We start from the raw sequence: 15,188 nt of genomic DNA, 5'->3' as shown, positions 1-15,188 counted from the left end.
TTCACCCAAAAATCTTTTCATTTACTCACCCTCATGTTGTTCCAAACCTGCATGAGTGTCTTTCTTCAGTTGAACACAAAGATATATATATTTTAAAGAATGTTGGTAACTAAGCAGACAGTTGGCGGTAGCCATTGACTTCATAGTATTTCTTTTTTCCTGCAAAGGTAGCCATTCGTCAACTGTTTGATTACCAACATTCTTCAAAATTAATTTTTTTGTGTTCAACAGAAGAAAGAAACTCATACAGGTTTGGAACAACTTAAGAGCAAGTGATGACAAAAATTTCATTTTTGAGTGAACTATCCCTTTAAATAGACCTTATTCACAGCAACGCCATCTTTTAACGGGAATGATCAATGAAAGCGAGGCTGTGACTTATGCCTACATATCTTCAGTGGGTTGTAGTAGCCTATGTGTTTTTGGATTGTTCTGCCGATGAAACACCACAAATCTTTCAAAGAAACTTCAGTAGATAAACCCCCCCAGAAAACATAAGTGATTAAAAATTATAAGTGATGTAGGATCTTAATACGGCTTTTACAGCGGATGCTATTGAAAACAGCCTTGCTTTCATACCTGTCATGGCACTGCTCTGAAGGTCTAGATACTTCTATCCACATACCAAATGAAACTGCAATGGAAAGCTACTGTTGCTATCGTTCTTCGCTCCTCTCTGTTACTTCTTTAGCGTCTGTTTCCCAATGTAGGATTGAAAATAATCCAAGATATTTTAAATGAACAAAGATATTTGCTTTACTGTTTCCACCCCCTCTTTCCACCACAAGGACCATTTGGAGTTCCAAAAGGCACAGAGGTTTCTGATAGTGATCTAGGCCTGTAGGCCAATATGTTTATACTTTGGGGGTTGATGAATTGTCACACCTTTAGTACAGTGGGGGAAGTGTAATTATCTGATTGGTCAGTTTGAATGTCTCACATCTGGGTTTTAGTCACATGGTCAGGAAAGGATAAAAGAAGATTGAAACTGTTGCTCTGTCTCTTTTGATGCTCTGGCTCTATTCTCCTCTGGGTCCCTTTCTTGGGGCTCTCTCTCTTTACCTCCTCTTTCCTCTTACTCTCTCTGTCTCTCTCTCTCTCTCTCTCTCTCAGGTAACATTTTTCATGTATGCTGGGTACAATTAATAATATAAGTTATCATCATCTCATACATCTATTTTGTAACTATTTTAAGTGTAACCATAACCATATTTTGTCATTAAACCTTTTCAATTACAACTAATGTGCTAAAGTTTTGAATTGGTATTGACTTTGAAGTGCTACAAATTGCAATACAATATTTTCACTCTCTATAGCAACGCTCTCCCACATATTAAGCTATTGTAACTGCGCTTATTTCCGTCGTTGGTATAAGTGGCAGTGGGTGGAATAGACAAGAAATGTACAGTTTTCTACCATCTTGCTAATAACGTTTCTTTAGTCATTCGGCAGTCTTGCTAGCTTGAACCACTGCAGGAATCCACCCTTACACCGAAAATACACCATCTTGACTTGTAATTTAGCCTATTAGTGCTGAACCGTTTGAAATAGAGGTTAAAATCTATACTCTAATAAAAGATGGTTCTTTAAAGGGGTGGTATAATGCCCTTTTCACAAGATGTAAAATAAATATCTGATGTGTATGTGAAGTTTTAGCTTAAAATACCCCACAGATATTTTTATATAGCATGTTAAATTTGTCACACGGGTGAGCAAAAATGCACCGTTTTGTGTCTGTCCCTTTAAATGCAAATGAGCTGCTGCTCCCAGCACAGAGGGCGGAGCTTGTGTCCTTTTTCTGTCTTGATAATCTATAAATCATGTTCTGGGGGCGGGGTTTATGTAAATTTTAGGGTTGGTGATGTCACTAACCCAGGAGGAATGTTGTGTAGTCCCTATCAGCCATTTGTTGTAGTCCTGAAAAAACGATTTCTTTAAAAGCAAATATCTTCCTTTGCACTTTGAGCGTTGTAACTTTGTAGATGTTGTTTATGCACAAACAGCAACATTACACACTAACTAAAGTTAGAAAAGTGAAATCATAATTAGTGGTCGACCGATATATCGCCAAGGCCGAAATCTTTCCGTTTGGCGATATATTTCAAAACAGTTTGTGACTGTGCATTCGCGCTTTTTTCCACTGACGCGAACAGAGCGAGCGTGAATGAACTGAATACACTCGCTCTGCTCCGCCCAGCACCGTAAAACAAGCCACTCAGAAGTGAAGCAGACATCTGACAGACACAGTAAATGACCATTCGCATTCGCTTTATAACCTGACGCTACATTGTGTTACACACAAAAACACTGCAGCAGAGTCTATTCAAACAGTACCGTGATATGTCAGATCCGCAGCCCAGCGGTAGCTCCAGTGGGGGTCACAGATGTGATATAAACGAATTAAAACACAACTGAAAACATTTTACCTCACAAACAGTCAAAAATCCTGTGACTGGCTGTTCCTCAGATACGCGCGTTGTTCTCGGGTTACATTTAAACTAGACGCTGTTTTCCAACGGACTCGCGTGCACGGAAAAGCTGGGTCGCGTGCATTACCGATTAGTTGGTCGCGTGAGGTGGATGAGAAGAGAACATGATGTAATAATATTACATTTAAAAATAAATCCTTGAAAATGTTATTCACTATCTACTGTATTTATTTATCCATGATTGGCGTAATATCGTGTGTAGTATACATTTTCATATGTTCATGTATGTCATGCAAATACATGTGACGGCTTGCAACTTTTTAAAGAAACACACAAGCAAAACTAAACACATAAATCATTATTATTTAAATATACTTGAAGTAAAACAACCTTAAAAAAAGGTTGAACTATTTAAACTATTTTAAAGTAAATAGTGTAAATAAACTATGTGAGATTTATATTTAACTATGTTGTACATAAAATGTATGTAATCTCACATACTATTTTGTCATTATGAATATTCTTTAGATTGGTTCATTAATGATAAATGTTATTTGTTGTAACCTGCAGTAAGCAGCAGTAATTATTTATGTGACTGAAAAAATTACTGCTGCTTACTGCAGGTTACAAATAAATAGTTTTAGTTGCACTAAAACTTTATTTATTGAAGTGTTACCTTACCTTTTTGTTTACATTTTAATTTCTTAGTAAATATTTTTTATTGCAAAAAGAATTTTGCATAAATAGTATGTACAATAAATGTTCATTTAGTTTCACCAATATTCATGTCTCTCATTTACTGTATTCACATGTATTGTATCGGCCTCATATCGGCCAATCGGCCAGATTGCTTTCTCAATATCGGCATCGGCATCGGACATTAAAAATCCCATATCGGTCGACCACTAATCATAATAAACCACCCCTTTAAAAGTCCTTTACATGTAGTGATAGTTCTATTTAGAACCGTATCGTCCTGAAGAACCCTTTATGCTGTAATGGTTCTTTGCGTAGAGTTTAGGGTTCTGTATTCCAGCCTTTTTGTTTTTCAAATCTGTAAATGTCAAAGCCTCCTCATTACTGATTTTCTAGAGCTCAGCTATACAACTATACACAGACTGTCAACATACTCTCAACAGGTAAATGATTTCATTCTTAAAATGTCTATAAATTATAACTTTAAAAATTGTAACAATCATTTCCTATCATGTCTTTTTCTCGTTTTAGTTTAACGAGCATGTAAGTGTGAGCAGCTCTGTTCAGTTAAGGATACTCATCTCCTCTTCTCCACAAAATAACAGAGATATAGAATTTATGGATCCATATTGATTCATATTGTTTGATTTTTTTTTAAATTGTGACTTTAATGTTTATTTGTGACTGGGTATGTTTAGGCATAGCTATCCCATAACTTTATATAAATTTTTTCCTTTTAACATGGTAAAGGACTCATACTCGATTTTTGCTAATATTGGCCTTCATGAACAGAATTGTGGATAATCCAATGGAAGAGACACAATGTAACTCTAAACTGAATTGTTTATTTCAGATGCTGTCACGTACCATAATCTCATCATCTGCAGAGAGAAACTGCCACTCAGAATACACACATAATGAAGGACATAAAGACAGAGGATTGTGAAGATATTTCACTGGAACTTGGACTTCATTACATCTATATCGTGTCATCTATATCTATGTTAATTGTAATTTATTAATGTAATCAGCTAACAACTGTTATTAGAGCACTGTCATTTTTGCTACAATCTACCATGTCAATAAAAAAAAAATTAAAAAACCTATAGTTGACACAACATGCTGTTTTCTTTTTTAAATGTAAAACCCAAATCGAGGCAAAAATATATAAGACCAGGCAGATAGAGGACTAAAAAACAATATTAAAGGGGTGGTATAATGCCCTTTTCACAAGATGTAAAATAAGTCTTTGATGTCCCCAGAGTGTGTATGTGAAGTTTTAGCTCAAAATACCCCACAGATATGTTTATGTAGCATGTTAAAGTTGTCACTTTTTGAGGGTGAGAAAAAATGCACGTTTTTTTGTGTCTGTCACTTTAAATGTAAATGAGCTGCTGCTCCCGGCACAGGGGGCGGAGCTTCAACAGCTTGTGTCCTTTTACCTAACACAGACATGCACTGAAAATTTCAAAAACTTTTAGCCTTTTATGTTCAAACCGAAGTCATAAAGATGGAGAGACTCAAGAAGAAGTGACAACATGCAGACAACATTTCTGAATGGTTAGTTGATGAATTTATGTAGCTTATGTGTAGTTATCTTTTAGTCATTGACTAGCATATTCTGTCTTGATAATCTATAAATCGCATTTCCGGGGGCGGGGTTTATGTAAATTTTAGGGTTAGTGATGTCACTAACCCAGGAGGAATGTCGTAGTCCTTACCAACCGTTTGTTGTAGTCCTTAAAAAGCGATTTCTCCCTTTACTTTGAACTTTGAGCATTGTAACTTTGCAGATGTTGTTTATGCTCAAACAGCAACATTACACACTAACTAAAGTTAGAAAAGTGAAATCATATTCAACCACCCCTTTAATACATAATATATAAAAATAATGTTAATAATAGTAAAATGAAGATACTAATATACTAATTTTAATGAAAATAAATATTGTTGAAAAGGTTATTTATAACACCATTAAGGTCCTATAGAACTTTCAAAGCATGGTTGTTTATGGAACCTTATAAAAAGGGTTCTACTTGGCACCAAAAAGGGTTCTGCTATTGTTACAAGCCGAAGAACCCTAATTTGGTACTGTTTAGAACCATTTTTCTTAAGAGTGTATAGGAAAAAAATAACTTGACTCACAATGGAAGCATGCTGTTTATAAAAGAGTAGCTATACTACTTTATATTTTAGTGAAATCCCTTTAAGACGAACTACATACACTGTCTTGGATGTGGATATCAAATGTGACATATTAACACATGATTTAGCATCATCTTTATTGAATCAAAGCCAAGGTGTTTCTGACAGAAGCTCTCTGCGGGGGTGCAGTGTTTCCCTTGAGATCCTCGAGAAGGAACGATGCACTACGGTCTGAGACGCCATCACATTGTATTCTCAGTAACACTCACAGTGAGAGACGAGAAATACACTAAATCAAAGATGCCTTCAGATGTTCTCTATTCTCTCAGAACCTTCTGAAGGATCCTCTCTCTTCTCCATGTTCTGAGACCATGAAGCATCCATCACTGAGAGATACGGCCTGCCCTGTTGTTTCATATGACACTGGTAAACATTTAAATACCATGTCTGACACTTCTATCATCAAAGCGTGTCAGGGTTTAGCCACACTGGTTCTCTTTTTTTGAGCCTGCATGCAGCCAGCACTCAGCAAATATTTTCACTACTTCATATAGCAAGCAGCTAAAAAAAAATAAAATAAAATAAAATAAAAATGATATATATATATATATAGCAAGTAGCTTTTGATATGTGATGAACCCTAGTCCTCTAAATTACATAGCAACACCCTGGCAACCACCTACAACACCCTAGCATCATGGTGGCAAGCACTCACATTTTCTTCGGAAAATGTATAAAATCTATTGTTACTATTATGGTTACTATTATGTCTTTTTTTTTTTTTTACATTAAAATATTCATTTTATCTAGATAATCATATTCATAAGAGTGTGCCTTCTATTGTTCAGGATGTTGCTTTACCTCCATCCGTTCTCTCTCAGTTTCTCTTAGCACTCAGAATGAAGCAGGTGCTTGAAAACAATCATCTTTGAGTGATATCAGCAGTATTATCATTGCAATGATTGTCCATAAGAGTAATTAACATTTAGTTGCCTAGCAGACATCTTAATGTGGAGAGCAGCTCTTCCACCTCTTCACAGTCAGAGCACATACACTTGTCATATGAATATGTTAATTCATCTCATTAGTTTGGGGCCAGTATGCAAAACGATCAAATTATGTGGACATCCAAGGAATATTTCATCTAAATAAGTAAACAAACAAACTTATAAATTAATTAATTAATTAATAAATATACAAAATGAAAAATAAGACAACAGGTTTTGAAATCTGCCATGTTTGCTCATGGACGGTAAGTTCTGGACCCCCAATCCAGCCAATTATTAATTAAGCCAATTATTAATTAACTGAATAATTAAAATCTCAGTTTGTTCATCATACAGAGCTAACAAAGCAAAGCTGCTTTATTACAAAACTTAAGAAGAATTGTAACATAGTGCAATAGTATTACTCATGCAATATATCACACTACTTTTAGTATTTCTTGCTCTTATTCCAGGTCACGCATAGCATGCAATTGAATCAACATTTTATTTTTTCACTAAAAGATTGTTTCTCGCTTGTTTGATTTTTTTTTTTAGTTAATTAAATTTTAAAAATGTTGAATTTCTTAACGTGTATTACAGTTTTTCTCGATTGCTTAAACACTATAACCAGGCTTTTGAACTAAAATTTCAAAACCATAATGCCATTTATCAAAAAGCACACCCATTTCACTAAACTATAAACACTATTCCCTGTTTTGACACATGAGTCAAATTTGTTGAACTGTCACTGCAAAACTCTACACACAAATCCCTTCATTTCTCATTGCCTAGACCATGTTGTCATTTATAAAGCACTAGCATTCAATATTGTTCACTCAAGTCAGCACAGCTTCAGCTCAGTTAGCACACAATTACCCAGGTGGAAACACTAAGAGTCAAAATTTAACACACATCAATCAGAACCTTCAATAGATATATAAAAGGGCCCAAATCAGTTTATTGAGTTTTGGAACAATGGATCCAGAAAGACATGAAGGAAGAGATTGAGGAGGGATAAGAAGGAGGAGGAGGAAGGGCAAGGACAAGAAGACAAGCAGTGTCAAATGAAATTCAAGCCACTCTAGTTGCCCATGTCTTAGTCAATGGTATGACTATGAGGGAGGCTCGGCTACGAGTAAGGCCAAATTTGAGTCGCTTTACCGTCGCCTCAAGAACCTTGGTGGAGGTGTGTTGATAAACAAAATTCTATCACTGAATAAAAGACAAACATTTCCAATAGTCTTTGATGAGGTTTATTTTCTTGCAAGAAAAGGCCAGCAGTCGTACAGTCACACAGAGTGGCTGCAGAGTGTGACAGTGAAGGGAGGGCATCCTTTCTCCTTTATAATCTTGACTCCCAGAATGTTATCTTTCTAGGCAAATGATGGTATTTCAACCATACATGAAACATTCTTAGACGTGTTCATATTGTCTCCTTGAGTGGAGGCCCTCCTGTCACGACCAACACTCTTTACCATTCCAATACAATTCCATATTAGAATAAGGTTTGTGTGTGCTCTTTTACTGTCATATGATGGTCACACACATCTTACTGTAAGTAAATACATGTAAAAAAAAATTAGAGAGAGTAAAAAAAAAAATTTTTTTTTTTTTTTGTGTGTGTGTGTGTGTGTTGTAATGTGTAGTACATGAATGAATAAAAATGTGCCAATGTATCCATTGGTTGGGTCTTTTGTGTTCATCATGTGAAAATGTTTGTGAGGAATAACAAGCAACATAACTTACCAGTTTTGGAAATGTTGTTTTGAATTTATTGCACCAGTGTGTTAGACTATGTTGTAGTGTGTGTGATTTTGAGGGCTTGTGTGTCCTGTTTGAGGGCAAAGTTTGGTTTTTCAGCAAGAGTGAATGGTTTTGAGTGTAGAGCTTCATTTTGACCTGAAAATAGGATGTTTGGGGAATTGGGTGGGACGTTATGGATTTGTGTTTACAGTTTTGAGAATACGAGGCATAGTTTCAAGAAATGTGTTTAAGCAACTGAGAAAAACTGTAACATGAACCACGAGCAATTGTAACTGTATTTGTTAAAGTTTTTTAAATTGTTTGTTCATGTTACTTCACTGTGCATTAACTAATGTTACCAAATACAACTTTTGATTTTAATTATGTATTAGTAAATGATGAAATTAACAAAGATTAATAAATGCTGTAGAAGTGCAGTTCATTAATAGTTCATGTTAATGAATGTAGTGTTACCAAACATAAGAGACTTCTTTCAAAAACATTAAAAATAGTAATGTTTCCAAACTTTTGACCTGTACTGTATGCTATTTATTGTGAGAGATGCTGCCTTTTCCTACTTTTCCTTCTGGTACTTATAACCTTTTCAAATGAACTCATCACAGTACACTGTAAAAAATAATATGATCAATAATTTGACAACATGTGTTTTACATTGCGTTAACTCACCAAAATAAGTTAAGCCATTTTTAACTTTTATAAGTTATTCCAGATTCAACTATTTTTTTAAAAAGTCAGTTTAATGTAATTTAAGTTGAAATGACTTAAAGGGGTGGTTCAGGATTTTCGACATCGGACCTCATTTTCAAGTGAGCCTGGTTGTTATTCATCAGTGGAGACAGTTTTCAAAAAAATTCATCCAGTCCTTACTTTTGGATAGTTCGCCGGTGCTAGGCTAGCGCGAGTCAACGGTGCATGTTAGCCTGCCATTAAAAACAGTTTTACCCTCTCCACAGTACACCAAAAGCAAATAAATTATAACGCCAGACTATCGATGTAAATGTCTATTGAGAGAATAATGTTAGAAATCAAAGTACTCTTGCAGGTACACTTGTGTGATTGTTATGTGGACTGGCTCTCTCGGTTTCCTAGGTAACCAAATATAACTCCACCTCTGCTGTAGACTATAAATACAGGGAACAAATGATAACTAATGGAATGTGATGAAAGAGTACTTTGATTTCTAACATTATTCTCTCAACAGCATTTACATCGATAGTCTGGCGTTATAATTTATTTGCTTTTGGTGTACTGTGGAGAGGGTAAAACTGTTTTTAATGGCAGGCTAATGTGTACCGTTGACTCGCGCTAGCCTAGCACCGGCGAACTATCCAAAAGTAAGGACTGGATACATTTTTTGAAAACTGTCTTCACTGATGAATAACAACCAGGCTCACTTGAAAATGAGGTCCGATGTCGAAAATCCTGAACCACCCCTTTAAACATCCAAGTTGATAGTACTTAAAATTTTAAGGCAGCAACTTTAATGACATTTACACTTAAATGGTAGATTTTAAAATTCTACAATCGAACATTTTCCATTATAAAAAACAAAAGAAAACGGTAGATAAAATCTTTCACTCACTCATGAATCACTAAAGTTTTCCAGGACTCTTTCTCATTCTAAGCTAAAGACTGACATCTACTGGCTCTCACATGAAATTGCAAGTCCCCCCAGAGCATAGCTGAAATATTTCTATTTGATTTTCCACAGGAAATGCAAGGTACTGGATCAGCCATTGTATGACCAGCTGCAGATAACAGGTTATATTGGGAGAATCTATTGATTAAAGTGTAAATGAACACACAGTAATGTGTACATAACTCTCCATGATTGTGTGTTGTGAACCTGTTGCATCATGTTGGCAATAACAGGAACTCGTATTGAATTATTGATTCACAGCTACTTTCCCCCGAAACCATTAGTTGCCTGTTCTCTCTCTCTTCCTCCACATTCCCCTTTAATTTTGTTTTAAAGCTCAAGACAAGCTACATTCATCACATTCACAGAGAGTTCAAATGAAGAACATGGTTTTGTTCGAGCCATCTTATTTTGACTCAATGAATAGCTGTACCCTGTTAGACTGGAACACACTTTAGTATTCCTGGAAGTGAGGTTTTTTTTAACAAAGGTGTTTTGTTTTTTTAGCAAGGTGTGCATATGTTTCAGAAATATTTCTTCTACCACATCTTAGGAGGTCAAACCTAATATTTTATGAACTCCATCCATCTATTCTCCAAACCCTCTGTCCTATGTAGGTTTTAACATAACAAACTATTAAACTTAATGTGTTGCATATTTATCAGTCATGCATAAATGAAAACCGATAATAAACAGGTAATATTTCTACACTCAAAAATCATGCATAGTTTACTGTTAACTTTGCATCTATTTAATTTCATTTAAATAATGTATTTATTTAAATTGCTTAGAGCAATCAGTATGAATCTGTTAATTTTATTCAGTTAAAAAGTATGAACATGGTTCAGTTATGGATAGCTGTGGAACAAGCAATATTCATTTAGTTAAAATGCATGGATTTATTGATGATAAATAAACCTGGTTATTTTGTATTGAAAATAAATTCAGTTTATTATTACTACTACAGAAATCTTACCCGTTTCATTTATGACTGAAATATGCATCACATTAAGTTTATTAGTTTGTTTATAATAAAACTGTAATCCAAATGGATGGAAGTTTTATATGCAATTCAAATACTCAAATCTTAAATTTCAGTCTAAATATGTTTTGAGTATATGAACTCTTTTTTAAAATGTATTTTTATACGTTTATATAATATAAGTTTATGGCATGCCTGTTTTCATTCATTTTAATTTAGGATATGTATAATAATTTTAAACTCAGGGTTGTGTGATTGCAAAATAAAATAAAACAAAACAAAACAATATATGTTGATTTTCTACAATAAAACAAAATAAATGTAAAACTACTTTTCTTGCTACACTATATATATTTTGTGTTCAGCAAGAGTTTATCAACCGTATCAAATAATTCTCAAAAATGTAGGCCTAAATATGTTTTGAGTATATGAACTCTTATTTTTTATTTATTTTATATGTTCATATAATATAAGTTTATGGCATGCCTGGTTTCATTTATTTTCATTTAGGATATGTATAAATAATTTTAAACTCAGGGTTGTGTGATTGCAAAATAAAATAAAACATAAAATAATATATATATATAAATGTAAAACTACTTTTCTTGCTACACTATATATATTTTATGTTCAGCAAGAGTTTATCAAACGTATCAAATAATTCTGAACTCTTATTTTCTGTTTATTTTAAATAAAGTTTATGGCATGCCTGTTTTCATTTAATTTAATTTACGATATGTATAAATACAATTTCAAACTCAGGGTTGTGTGATTACAAAATAAAATAAAATGAAATAATGATAATATAATAAAAAATAAAAAGATATCGATTTTCTACAATAAACAAAAATAAATTTAAAACGATCTACTTTTCTTTCTATATATATTTTGTTCAATAAGAGTTTATCAAATGTATCAGATATACTCCAAAAATTAGCAACAATTTTGTCCTAAATTTATTTTGAGTATATTAACTGTTATTTGAATATTTGAATAAAATAAAATAAAACATATTGATTTTCTACAATAAACTGAAGTAAATGTATCTACTTTTCTTGCTATATATATTTTATGTTCAATAAGAATTTTTTAAACGTATCAAATTCTCGCTAGATTTAAGCAAAAATGACGTGTTTCGGTAAAGGTTAGAGTTATATAAAATGACACCTTGGCCATAAACCTTGCTTTATGTATTTCCACACACACAAAAACACTATTGTGTCCCAGTCAGCCTTCCACTCACAGTCACAATTGCTTCATGCCCTTGCGTCTCCACACAGTGTGATGGACTGCTTGGCCCTGAAACAAAGGAATCTCAGGAAACATATAACACTCTATCTCCGAGGCTTGAGTTTCACCCTTAAGCGAATGACTAAATGAGATATGCACCAAAAGTGCTGGCTCCAAATAAGGACTAATGTGAGCAGTCCTTATCCTCAGCATAACGCAGATGTGAGCCACTTGTCACTTAGTTCTCATGTGCCTTTCACTAACCCGTTAGAATTCAGAGTTTGTGCAAATGACCCAAGGGCATGTCATTACATCACAGCTGTTATTTCACAATCATGTCATGTGTTCCAACCTGGATATAGTGGCGTCCTGCTTCAATTTTGTTTTGATGCATGCACTGCCAGCAATTCTTTGGGAATATTACACGGCCAGCGAAGATGAAGCACCTTCAGAGCAAAGGTTATATAACGCAGTCCCACAGACACACATCCATCATGATAATGAGGACAGATTACTCCACAATTCAGATCCTTCATGTTCCTCATCTTCTATGTGCTACAACACCACAGCTGAGCACGGGAATATTGTGTTTCTGTTACTAGTCTTGGATCAGTTTTGCTTGTTAATTTCATATTGCACAAAAATCAGCTGTTTATCTGAGCATAAGAGCTGCAAATGTTAGTTTTCTAAATCACATCATCACTTTACATGGCTAACATGTTCATTTATTTAGGTAAATCAAGAAAACTCAAGAACTTGTCACTATAAAATGTGAAAAGAGGTCTATTTTAGGACCATATTTTTATTATGACAGTATATAGCCTACAGTATATAACACATTCCTCCTTAACCCCCCCCCCCAATTCTCATTACTGTAATGCAAAAAACCCCAACTTATTCAATTCCATCCATCCATCCATCCATCCATCCATCCATCCATCCATCCATCCATCCATCCAATATACCAATATATCAATATACTTAAACATGATCTTATTGTTGTACTGCTACACTGTGTATAATATATATACATATACATATACATATACATATACATATACATATGTATGTACATATATATATATATATATACATATATATATATATATATATATATATATATATATATATATATATATATATATATATATATATATATATATATATATATATTAGTTAGTAATTTGGACTCATTGGACATCAAAATCAAAAAAGATTTTTTTACAGTGTAATTTAAGTATGTAAATAATAATTAAGAATCACCACTGTCAAGAACATGTCTTGCTATATTTCACTATAAAATGTAAAATGAAGTCAATTGGACCATAAAGTTTCTTACATGATAAGGCTCTACCCAATTCTCATTACCGTAATGCAAAAAAATTCTGTTATGTGAAACAAAAATATATATCATTTTAGTTAATTATTTAACTGTGAAGTATTTCAACTTTATGGTATTATTGCTAATTTGAGCTCCTCTAGATAATAATAAAAAAAAATATCTGTTGTATTCCAATAAGGAATCACCTTTAAGAATAATGGAAATTGCAAATAGACTCATTGCGGTAATGACAATGTGTTGTCATGAAAATAGTGTCAACAATCTTCATGGTCATAAATAGGCTTTATTTCTTTTATGCAGAATATATTTTGTCTTTTCATTTTCATGTTTTTGTGAGAATAACCTATTTGGTACTGACTTCATGTTGCATTTGGGTCATTAGATGACCTGATATCTTGATTTATTTATCTGTTTTAAAAATTTATATTTGTAAAAGTTCTTAAAATGGACCAACCGTACAAAAGGCAACAACAACAACAACAAAAAGCATTGATCGGTTTGTGCAGGGCACGAGCCATCAGCGGGAGGGTTTTGTTTATGATGCTAGTAGAGTGTCTATGGCCATTAAAGGTGAACACTAATGTACTGTGCATCATTCCTGAGCCAAAGCAATCACTGACCTCATTGATTATTCTTCCCATCTGCTTCTTATGGAAGTGGGAAGCCAGAGCAATCTGATGAAGTCATAATAGTACTGGAATTACCATATGGAACCATTTTATGAGTGAGACCTATAGAGAATAACAGTAGAGGCCACATTCTGAGCAAAAACACGCACGTGCAATGATGCACATTTCATTTTGTGAGGCAGCTGAGAAAAGTGCGGCCATCTTTGCAAAGCAGAATCATTCATGCAATATCAAACTCGCTTCTCAGAGGAAATCATGTTGGAATTGACTGAACAAATTAAATAAGTGATTAGTTTATCAAAGTTCTGTGCAATTTGGGGTTCATTAACATGTGTTTTGATCTGTATTCCCCTACTTTTGATTCCAAAAGTATTTTGAATTTTAAATAAACTTAACTTCTTTGCATATCTCAAATAAAGTTACATCTGCAAACAAATTATGCTAGAGTTTTTAAAAATGAATATGCTTGTTTTTATTTGAAAATTTTCAATGATAATATTTCTTTTGAGTTAGGCAAAATTGTAGCTCTAAGATACACAAGTTGTTATAAAATGTGTTAAATATGTATCATAACTATTATTATGAAAAGATATGCCTGTAAGCAAATGTATGGAAGCACATTTCCGCCACATAAGGGGAAAAAAATGAAGACTAAAATTAAGACATAAAAAGTCGAAACTAGGACATACTAAGTCATACTTATGAGATGAAAAATCTAACTTATGACTTAAACCATAATAATGACATTAAAAAGTCATAATCATTAATAAAATGTGGAAATTATTACATACAAGTAATAATTATACATACAAAGTATTATGATAAAAAGTCATAATTATGATATAAAAGTAATAATGATGACTTAGTATGTCAATTTCGATTTTTTTTATCTCTTATGATTTAGTATGTCATAATTTCATAATTTTATCTAAAAAATTCGATATCTTCAAGAAATATCTTTTTTAAATGATGAAATTATTCAAATAAATGATTACTTAAATTATTATGAAAAGATACGCCTGTAAACAAATGTATGGAAGCCCATTTCCACCACATAAAGGGAAAAAAAACATAAAAAGTCAAATTGACATATAAATGTATGAGATGACAAGCCCATAATTTTAATTAAAATGCCAAAATTATGACATAAAAAGTCATAATGATGACATAAAAGTGTCATATGTGGCGGAAATTGGCTTCCGTACAGATGTCAATGGGTCTGATATTTTGCAATCTAACAGCAATGACATTCATTTATCACGTGTAACGAGTCAGCAGCCACCAGGGGGCGCCATATCTCCACAGCGCCGGGCGCGCACAGAACCCTCTCCCATGGGTTCCTCCGG

The sequence above is a fragment of the Squalius cephalus genome (assembly GCF_949319135.1).
Source record: "Squalius cephalus genome assembly, chromosome: 10".
Taxonomy (NCBI): domain Eukaryota; kingdom Metazoa; phylum Chordata; class Actinopteri; order Cypriniformes; family Leuciscidae; genus Squalius; species Squalius cephalus.
Note: the sequence above shows the minus strand (reverse complement) of the source record.